This window comes from Chiroxiphia lanceolata, chromosome 2 (genome assembly GCF_009829145.1).
Source record: "Chiroxiphia lanceolata isolate bChiLan1 chromosome 2, bChiLan1.pri, whole genome shotgun sequence".
NCBI classification, from domain to species: Eukaryota; Metazoa; Chordata; class Aves; order Passeriformes; family Pipridae; genus Chiroxiphia; species Chiroxiphia lanceolata.
This window is the reverse complement of record NC_045638.1, coordinates 75,240,563-75,250,214: the sequence shown is the minus strand read 5'-3', so window position 1 is coordinate 75,250,214 and position 9,652 is coordinate 75,240,563. Positions and strand designations below refer to the sequence as shown.

At 47.9% G+C, this 9,652-nt stretch overlaps 1 protein-coding gene across 13 annotated transcripts in view; it reads left to right on the top strand.

Annotated features, from left to right (window-relative positions):
• Positions 1 to 2,323: 2,323 nt before the first annotated feature.
• Positions 2,324 to 9,652, top strand: part of ZMYM2 (zinc finger MYM-type containing 2) — an 85,121-nt gene continuing 77,792 nt past the window's right edge. For 5 of the 13 annotated variants that reach the window (XM_032678034.1, XM_032678033.1, XM_032678031.1 and 2 more), the window contains exons 1-2: positions 3,198 to 3,650; positions 4,666 to 4,723. The gene's annotated coding sequence lies outside the window, so the exon portion shown is untranslated. Of the gene's footprint in view, positions 2,380 to 3,197; positions 3,651 to 3,899; positions 4,331 to 4,665; positions 4,724 to 9,652 lie in introns of those variants that run through there. The other 8 variants (XM_032678036.1, XM_032678035.1, XM_032678032.1 and 5 more) reach the window with 5 other exon arrangements.

The following is a 9,652-nucleotide window of genomic DNA, read 5'->3' as shown; positions in this document are numbered from 1 at the left end:
TCTCTTTTCCATCCACTGCTATTTCTTGAAGTTGTGTTGAGCAACCAACTAGTAGACCAGAATTCCATTAAGCCATGACTATGAGAACACATGTTCCATCAACGAATACAGTTTGTCCACATCTTTCTTCTTCGTGATGGCCAAGCAGGATTGAGGCTAAATAGACAAAGAAGTGAGATTAAGGACAAAAAAGAAAGGAAATATTGGCAGAAATTTTAGGGGAAGAGAGTTGAGAAAAGAATAAAATAAAGAGGATAAATCAAACTGTGCAAAGCAGAGATTACAAACTTTGTGGGGTGGGACAGTATAGAAGCCAACAATGACATGCTTTTTGGGGTCACATACTTTACAAAAGATTGCACTTCATTTTCACTTTCACAGGTGGTGAAAACACACAGACATTCCTATAAACATAAGCTTTATCTACACTTCAAACACAATTTTTCCCAAGCCAATTTTCAAATCAGTTATAATAAACTGTGTTCTGAAGGGTTTCGTGAGCTTCTGCTTTCCAAGTGTTACATGTATGAAGTAGTGATAGACATCTTGTTCAAGTATTTCCTCTTCATTCCTTAGACTCTGTTCTAGACACCTGAACAATTAGGTTGATGCAGTCCAAAACAGTGTTTAGGCAGAAGTCCTTCAGTCAAAGGAAGATGTTTCCTTCTAACTCTGGAACAAATGCCACTATTCTTTATCACAGAGAAATACTGCTGGTAGCAGCAGGTAGCCTTAAACTGTGTTCATCCTGTTCTTAGAACATACTATGCATCACTTGAAGGTTGGCTTGGTAATGTTCTTAAGATTTCTGCTCAAACATAAACTCTTCAAAATATATTTGATTACTCCTTCTCAGTTCAAATACAGTTGACTGCTTTTTGAGGCAATTTTACTCCATGACAGATAGAAGGATGTCACTCTTTGTTGAATGGTTGGTTCAGCTTTGTTGAATTTATCTACCACCAGTCAATACATTTGACATTTTTTAGTGAAGTTGCTGACATCAGGCCTGTCCATGAAAGCAGTGGTATGGAGCCTAAAAATACATAAGTTTGAGGTCTCTGGTGTTCATGAAGAGATTTTGCTACTTAGTGTTTGAGCTAATGCTAACTCTTTCAAACTATAAAAAGAATTGCTCTATATGGATTATTCTTAAAAATAATCAGAATTATACATGGTTTTATAGGTGAAGAGGAATTTACATAGGTACCTGAACATTTTTGTTCTTTTTCCTGATGTCAATTGAAAAAAACGAAGGAAAAATTTTTTCATTATTTTTGGCTGTATTTGAACATACAAATTTTAAAATAGGGTTAGATGTCTACAGGGGTACAAGGGTTCTCTGGACTTATGAAACGTTTATATATAAATACATTCCAATACAGTTTCAAAATTGCAAGAAAAAACATTAAAATTTTTTTGAGCTGTATAATCTAAGACATTAATGAAAATCTTCTATTGCTACATACTAGTCCTAGATAAACCCCTTAGGTAATGTCTCTTGCTAGGGCAATGGTAATCCTTTGGTTACTTTTTTGAAGTGCGATAGGTTTCTTTTAATGTGTTATGAATTAGAAAACCACTTGTTTTCCACCACCCATCTCTGATGTGTAAGCCCTCTTGAATTTCTTTCCGAACTTCATCAGAATTTTAACTTAACGTGAATGGGATTCAATGTTGAAATTTCAACAGCTGTCTGCTCACACACATAGCTAGACAATGTGATGCTGTAGAACAAAATATCAATTTACAGGGCAACTTGGAGGAGACCTTCAAAATGGGTGGTGATACAACTCCATGGCACTTTCTTCCTTGGCAGGGATTGTTAGAGCTGTTTTGCCATCAGCTCACATCCTTTTTAGAAGGCATGAGCAAGGTGCTGCCAGCCCTGAGGTAACTCTCCTCCCTCACACCAAGTAGCCCTTCCCAGCTTCATCTGCTGAGTAGTGAAAAAAACCCAACAAAACCCAACCAACCCTGAACAACAAAACCAAATCCACAGTGATTCCCATCAACAATATGTAGTACGAAAGTAGATGATTTTGGCTTGAGTTGTTGACTGGAGCCTGTGTCTCTGGGTCGGATCATTAGGAAGAAATTAGAGATACTGTTGTGACAGCGGAAGATAAAAAATTTCTGGTCTCTCCTACACATGAAAATTATTAGCCAAACACATCAAGGACGGTGGAGAAAGGAGACAGCCCTTGAGTGACTCCTGCGCAACTCGAGAGGAAGGCTGTCCCGCGGGAGGCTCCGGGTTGGAAACGGCGCTAGCGGCTGAAACCCGGCTCCTCGCGCACACAACAGGCTCTATGTCTCCGGGGGACTCTGCTCCGCGTGGTCGACAGAGATTGATCCCGGCTAGAGGAGGCAGGGCGGGTATCGCGCTCTCTCTCTCCCTCTTCTGGGCAGAGGAAGATGGGTAAATGGGCAGAGCGGGACGAGCGCGCCAGACGGGCGGCTGCGCTCTCCCGGTCCTCGAAGGAGCGGGCGCGAGTGCGATGGCCAGCGCGGGGGAAGGAGCCGCGCAGGGAAAGTGCGCATCCTCCATTTTGGCGGAGGGCAGGCGGAGAGTTGGCTCCCCTCGCCTGGCAGGACCGCTCGTCCCCACCCCGTAGCACTGCCTGGGGCACCTGGCTCCTCTTCCCGCGGAGAAGGCGGGCAGAGGCGCTTCAAATGGACGCCCCGCTGCGCCTCGGTTCGAATTGGTCCCAAGCTCCCCGCAGCGGCTTCCGACAAAATGGAGGACGCCACCACTGCCACTGCCACCACCACCACCACCACCAGCAGCTCCTCCAGGACCCATGTCGGCGGCTAACATGGCGCCCTCCCCCGCGGAGAGCGGGGGCAGCAGGGCGTTCTCGGGCGAGGAGGCGCTGCTCGGTGGGGCAGGCTGCGGGGCGCGGGCCAGGCGCCCTCCCTGACAGTCGTGAACTCTCCCTTTTCCCTCTGGGAGCGGTTCCATTACCCATGCTCTGTCCATCATGGCTATGGCCCCAGGCTCAACGCCTAGTGAGGGAAGGGAAGGAGCGGAGTGGAACCTCTCGTAGGACCATTGCCAGCCCTATGGCTTGGCGGCAGGGCACGGAGCGGGAGAGGCGAACCCGCGCCCCACGGGCGGAACGGTGGTGCCCGCAGGGACCGAGTGCACGGCCGGGACGGGCAGCGCACTATCTCCACCGGCCGACAGGGCCAGGCAGCTCGGCGACACCCACAACTTCGGCAAGTTGCCGCTGCCCTAGAGCGGCGCGGGGAACGCCAGCGCAGCCCCCTGGCGCGGGTAACGAGCCGGTCTGTGGGCAACGATCCGGGTTCCTCAAACCTGATGGATCAAAGTGGGAAGAACCTCAAGCGTGGCCAGGAGGAAGATTGGCAGTTTATAGGGTCAACCGGCTGCGGGCGGCTCTGATGGATGGGCGGTGCACCCACTCCGCTAGCCCAGCGCCAGAGCCCGCCCTCTGGGAAAGCCAATGCCGGGGCAGGAAGGCGGATCTCGCCGAGCTCGCTTGGCCCGGTTCCTCCTCCCCTTCGCCAGCAGCTGCGCTTCGCCTGGGACTGGACCGAGTTAGAGTTGAGGCGCTGGAGGAGTAGCGCAGAGTGCGTGCGTCCCCGGCGGGGGGGGTCTGTGCCCGCAGGCGGTGGGGAGCCGGGTAAGGCGGGGGCGCGGGTTGCTGCGCCTCACCAGGGCGGGCTGGCGGGGGGCTGGCGGCGCTCAGCTGCCCCCAGGGCGGGGATGGGAGAGCAGCCGCCGTGCCTCCCGGCTACCCGGGCGAAGTACCCCGTGTTGCCGCCGCGCCGCCACCTCTGGCGGAGGGGGCGCGAGCGGCACCGAGGGCAACTCCGCCGGTACCCGTCGCGGCACGGAGCGGGGCGGCGGGGGTAAATGGGGAGCGCCCGGGGGCAGCCCCGAGGGGGGGGGCAGGGGCATTTGGGGGAAGGGCCGGCTCTGCTCTAGCGCCTCCTATTTTAACTCTCTCCCTCCTTTCCCCGCCGGGCCCTCGGCTGTTGTTCTGCCCCGGTGCGTCCTCCACCCACCGCCCTCGCCGCCCCCCTGCGGGTGCCTCCCTCCCTCCACTCTCCTGCCCGGCGCGGCGCTCCGCGTCTCCTGCCGCCGCTGCTCCCCTCCCGTATTGTTCGGTTGGGTCCCTCTAATGGCGGACAGGAGGCGGCAGTGCTGCTGGCCGACTGCAGGGGGGCAAACCCGAGACCGGGGGTAACTGCTGCGGGAGCGGGCGGGGGGCGCGGGCGCTCGCCCAGCGCCGGGGCGCTGCCGCTGAGGGCCCCGCGGCCTCCGGGGCGCCGGTTCGGGGCTGCTCCGGCAAGTTCGCAGGTAATTCTCGCTGCTGCCCGCCGTGGGTGCCGCCGCTGCCTCTGCCCCCAGCACTCGCGCGGAGAAGGCCCCGGTGCGGTGGCGCCCGGGGAGGGGGCTCCGTGTCCGCCTTTCCTTGAGCGGGGGCAGGCGGCGTGGGTGTGCCTTGAGGAGTACCCCACCGCCCCCAGGGAGGGCAACGAATTTATTTATTTATTTATTTATTTATTTTAAGGGTTGAGATTAAAGGGAAGTGGTGAGTGATGCAGGCGGTACCTGCCCTGGCCAGGCGAAGGAAACGCTGCTTGGGGGCGCTGCCTGATCTTCCCTGTGTTAACCCCGTGTCTTTCCCTTAGGCTCCAGCCCAGTTTGGTGCAGCCTTGGCAGAGACCAACAAGGAGAGGGAGCTCCATTGTGAGTGCTATTTGTGTATCTATTTCTGCCTTTGCTAGCCCTGCTTAGGGAGGGCTTGATCCACATCCCCCTTATTCCCCCGGGGGCAAGGGTGGAAGGAGGTGCCTCCAGGGTTGGGTGGGGAAATTCTTGGGTCCAGCAGCTGCTGCCCTGGGGCGAAGCCCCAGTAATGGCTGTGAGGCGGCGCCTCCACGGGGTTGGCGCTGCTGCTGCAGACATCGCTCCTGCAATACCAACTCCGGCAAGCAGACGACGGGCTGCTGCCGCCGCTCACGTTACCCAGCTCAGGAGGGAGGAGGACGAGGGCATATTTCGAGTGCCCTCTAGAGTTCTAGAGCGTGCGTGAAAATCCTGACAAGACACCTTCAGCCATCTTGAATTTTTTCCCCCGTTTCTCCAATCCCATTCCTGCATAACATCTTGAAGCTAAGAGGCATGAGAGGTATAAAATCACCCCACAATTTGTGAAGTGCACTCCATCGTGTCTCTTCTGTGCATTCAGACTTGTTCTCTACACCCCCAGATTTGCCTGGCTGGTTTTGTTGGGTGCCAGTCACAGTTTGTTCTCTTTGGCAGGGCTTCTGAGCTGTCTGCTTTGCCTCTTCCCCAAAAAGCTGGAGAACGCTGGGGAAACCCACAATTTCTCAATAAGTGAGCATTTTTGGTGTTTTGTCCGTGTGGGATTTTCAGAGCAGGTTGTGATCTCTGTTGGGTTGGCTAAGGAGAGCCTGGTTGCCAGTCCCTATCAGTAGGACTGGGATGTAATTTGACTCTAGTTTCTGCCCTTTTTAATAATGGGGTTATTTTTTTTGCTACACGGGGGATTCTGAAATTGCAGAGTAGTGCAATGAAGGAGCAAGTAAGGTGGAGGGCGCACGAATAGAGAGGTTCGGGCGCACCCGAACGGGGACGCGGTGCGCGGGCTGTGCCACTAGAGGCGGCTGTGGGTGGTGCAGCGGCCCTGCAGCTCCGGTGGGGACCTCGCAGCCCGAGAACAAAACAAAAAGACAGCGCCTGTCTTTCGCTCCGACTCCCTTGCTTGGGTACAGCACAGATGCAGGTATTGCAGTCTTTCCCACCATTTGTATCTTGAATTATTTTTTTTCTTTATTTCTTCGCCATTGTATGTGGTAGATTTCCCAGATTTGCAAAGCTTGCAACTTTCTTTGTCACTTTTTGGTGGCTTACACATACAAAGAATGAGTGGTTCGATGCAAAACCTCATTGCTTAGGAGGAAGGTATTAGATCTGGATTTATTTTAAGCATCTAAAATTACCAACCGCATGAAAGACTCCCAAAGAATTTGCATGGCCTGTTATCATTAATAAAGTGGTGTATTCTAAACCTTGACTTTCTACTGTAATATAAAAATTTTAGTGGTAATGTTTTAACTCTTACCATATCCTGGATGTAAGGCTACCATTTAATTTTACTTCTGATTCATTATGCATTCCACTCTAACAGCTATTCTGCTTTTTCTGATGCTTCTTCATGTCAAAAAAAGTTACTTCTGAGAGTGATCAAGACTAATAATGCTTTGGAAGTAGGGAGGCTGTTGTGTTGGGAGTGAAAAAGGCTTTTGTGTACTGGAGCTAGTTTGAAAATTATTGAAGCTTTGTGTGGCTGCCTATGAAAAGATGAGAATACTGCCAAGAACAGCTGTACAGCTAAGATTCAGCAAACCTTACTAAGACTCAATAAACTTCTTTCGCGAAAGTGTCCTAGTAGATGGCACATTGTCCTTCTCCAACTGCGATGGTGGTGGTACAGCCTTCTTATGGCATGTGATAGGACCATGCTGTTGTGTGTTGGAACACATTTGGTGCTTAGTGTTGCAAATTCAACTGTAGGAACCGAACCCCTCAGCCACACGATTAGGTGGTTAAACTAAATAACTTGTTTTAATAAAAGACTGTCTTAATTAGAGCAATAAATTTGCTTTATTATCTTCTACATTTGCTTTATATTATTGTTATTAATCCTCTTTGACCCCAAATATATGATTGCATTCTACTGTTGCTTATCCTGGAATAACATGCAAAGAGGAATTTGCATCAGCAAGAATGTAAAAGTGCCAGTGAAAAAGGGAAAGCAAGTTTCTTTGTCTTTTGTAGAGCTTGTTCAAATATGCAGAGGTATGTGGGACCAAAACTGGTACAAACTCTTTCAGATTTTTGCTGAGGTTGTTTGGTTGGTTTTGGGTTTTGGTTTTTTTTTTGGTCCAGAATCATCATGAACAGTCTTGTGTTGTTACAGGAGTTTTCCTTTTGGCTTTGAGGACTAAGTACAGAATTACTGAAGTTCAGTCGCATTGTTTGAGTTTGCAACCAATTAATACACCCTGCAACAAAAGCAGAAAGAGGAGTTCTGTGAAGAATTTATATCAAGAATTGTTACCAATGGAAAAAATCACTTTTTGTGGAGAACTGTTTCTCTTTTCCATTACAAATAACAATGAATTCAATTTTCCATTACAAATAACAATGAATTCAACCTATCTGTGGAAAAGGATTGAAATGTGAAGTTCAGAAGAGTTCAAAAGACTAGTAAGGTGTTCCCTATGAGAAGTTGGAGGTAATAGTTGCCTCATGAGGCTCTTAAATCCTGGTATGCTGCAGGAGTTCTGTGTCTGCTGACATTGCTACATTTAACTCCATAATTGAAAGCACTTTCTTTGCAACTTCTTTTTAACTTTGTTTCAGTGATTTAATCTTACTAGATAACTGTTCTATGTGAATAACTGGGTTTCTGAGAGATTATAGTTCAGAAGAAATTTAGCTTTTCTTCCATACATGTGGCTTACCCTGTGTGCTGCTGGCACATATGGCTGGCAGTAGATGATAACCTGATATATGAACTATCTGCTCTATTTGAATGCTAGTATTAACATAGTATTTTGTACTTCTCAGAGAAATTTTAGGTAGAAGGGAGCAGTGTGAGACTTCTGGAATGCGGTTGAATGGTATGGCTTCTTCAGTTAGCACTTTGACTATATTGATTTTGTGTCATAGTTTTCCAGCTGCACAGTGGCTTCCAGCTCCTCCTGTTTGTTGCCAATGCTGTATGTTTTGGTGTAGATGCGCTTGAGTTGCACTATTCATCCTGCCACCTGTTTTGGGAGAGGCCTTAATTTCTGTGGGACCGTTCTTGGGTGTTTCTGTGGTTTGTAATGCATCAACAAGCTTTGTGTCTTTGTTCTCATGTGGATCTCCATCCTTTGCCCTCACTGAGATGGCTAAGGAGCATTCTTTGCCACTCTGGTAGGCTTGACTGAACATGAGCCAGCAATGTGGCCAGGAAGGCCAGGGGAAGTGTAGGTTGGATATTAGGAAAAGTTTCTTCATGTAAAGAGTTGTCAAGCCTTAGAACAGACAACCCAGGGAAATGGTGGAGTCACCATCCCTGGAGGTAATTAAAAGATATGTAGATGTGGCACTCGGGGACATATTAGTGGTGAATATGATGGTGCCAGGTTAATGGTTGGATGCAATGATCTTAAATGTCTTTTCCAACCTAAATGATTCTATGATTTCAATGCCACTTTTTTATACTTAAATTGTTTTGAGAATTTGAGTTTTTGTCTTCTGTGAACTTCCAGAAATTACCAATTTTAAGACAATAACCATATTTATTCTGTGAAACTCAATGCCACTAGAGTTCAATAGGGCACACAGACACACAACAAATTTGATTATATATGCATGGATGCGAACATCAACAATTGCCATAGATGAGATAAGTGACTGTCCTTTAGGTTAGATCATAGGTGTCCACTGAGGTGGACATGTCGTGGATTGGACATGTCAATGATGAAAGTTGTTTTCTTACTCCAGTTTACTGTCAGAACAGAATTATTTCAATCAATGATTGTAATACAGGTGGCAAATTCAGATTTTACTTGTCCAACATAATCTACAGAGATTAATAATTTTTGTGGTCAACTGAGAGTTTTCAGTGACATGATTGCCACCAAAGTGTTTTTCAAATTGCTCTGTGTTCAGAGGGCATTTGCACTTTGTAAGTTTGTCCTAATGCTTAAGTGCTTTGTTTTTGTCCATGTTTCTTAAACTTTTTTGGAACTAGCTTCACCATAACTTCCTTCTGCCCCTTCCACCATCAGCTGTTGGAGAATAACCTGATGGGGGTGGCAGGGATTCATCACAGAGGCAGGAGCTCAGAAGCAAGTGTTCAGTGCTCTGAACAGAGTAGCTGCAGTACTGGTTTGAAGCATACTCGGGCATTACCATTGCTCTAGCCGACCATACTGAGTGTCAGTAGTACAAGAGGATTGTGATGGGTTTTTTGTTTGCTTTAAGTTTGTCTGAGATGAGACTACTTAATGATGTTTGCTGTTGTGCAGAAATGGTGGGTTTAGGTGTCTAAAAACCCAGAACACATAACACATTACTTCTTTACCTAAAATAAATGAATTGGGCACTCTGTACTTTAAAGGTTTATTAACCTTAATGTACAGTTTCCTTGACCCTTACGAGACTATCAGAATCCTTCAGTTAGCATCACTGTAACTTCGAAAGCTGTAGTACCTAAATTTAGGTACCTAATGCTGTACAGAAGTCTATTGAGGCACGGTCTGTACTCATCAGTTTCAAGACTGGCACATGCTAAGCAGGGTGTCCTCTCAGTTCCACCTTTCTCCCTATATAACATGGTACAAAGTGGTGATGTACCCTTGGGCACACACTGATAGGACAACAGCTGCTTGGGTACTTGCTCCATAGCTCACTGATGTAACTTCTGGGGGGCCAGGAAAGAAAGCAGATCATTGGGAAAAGTCAGTGGTATTATGGAAGAGTTTGTATTAGTTTCTACATGCAGTTTTCTCTAATCTTTTGTTGTGAAAGATGGCAGTGGAAGAAGATAGCATTCAGTGGATTATGCCGGATTTTACTATGTGCATGATTTTCTAA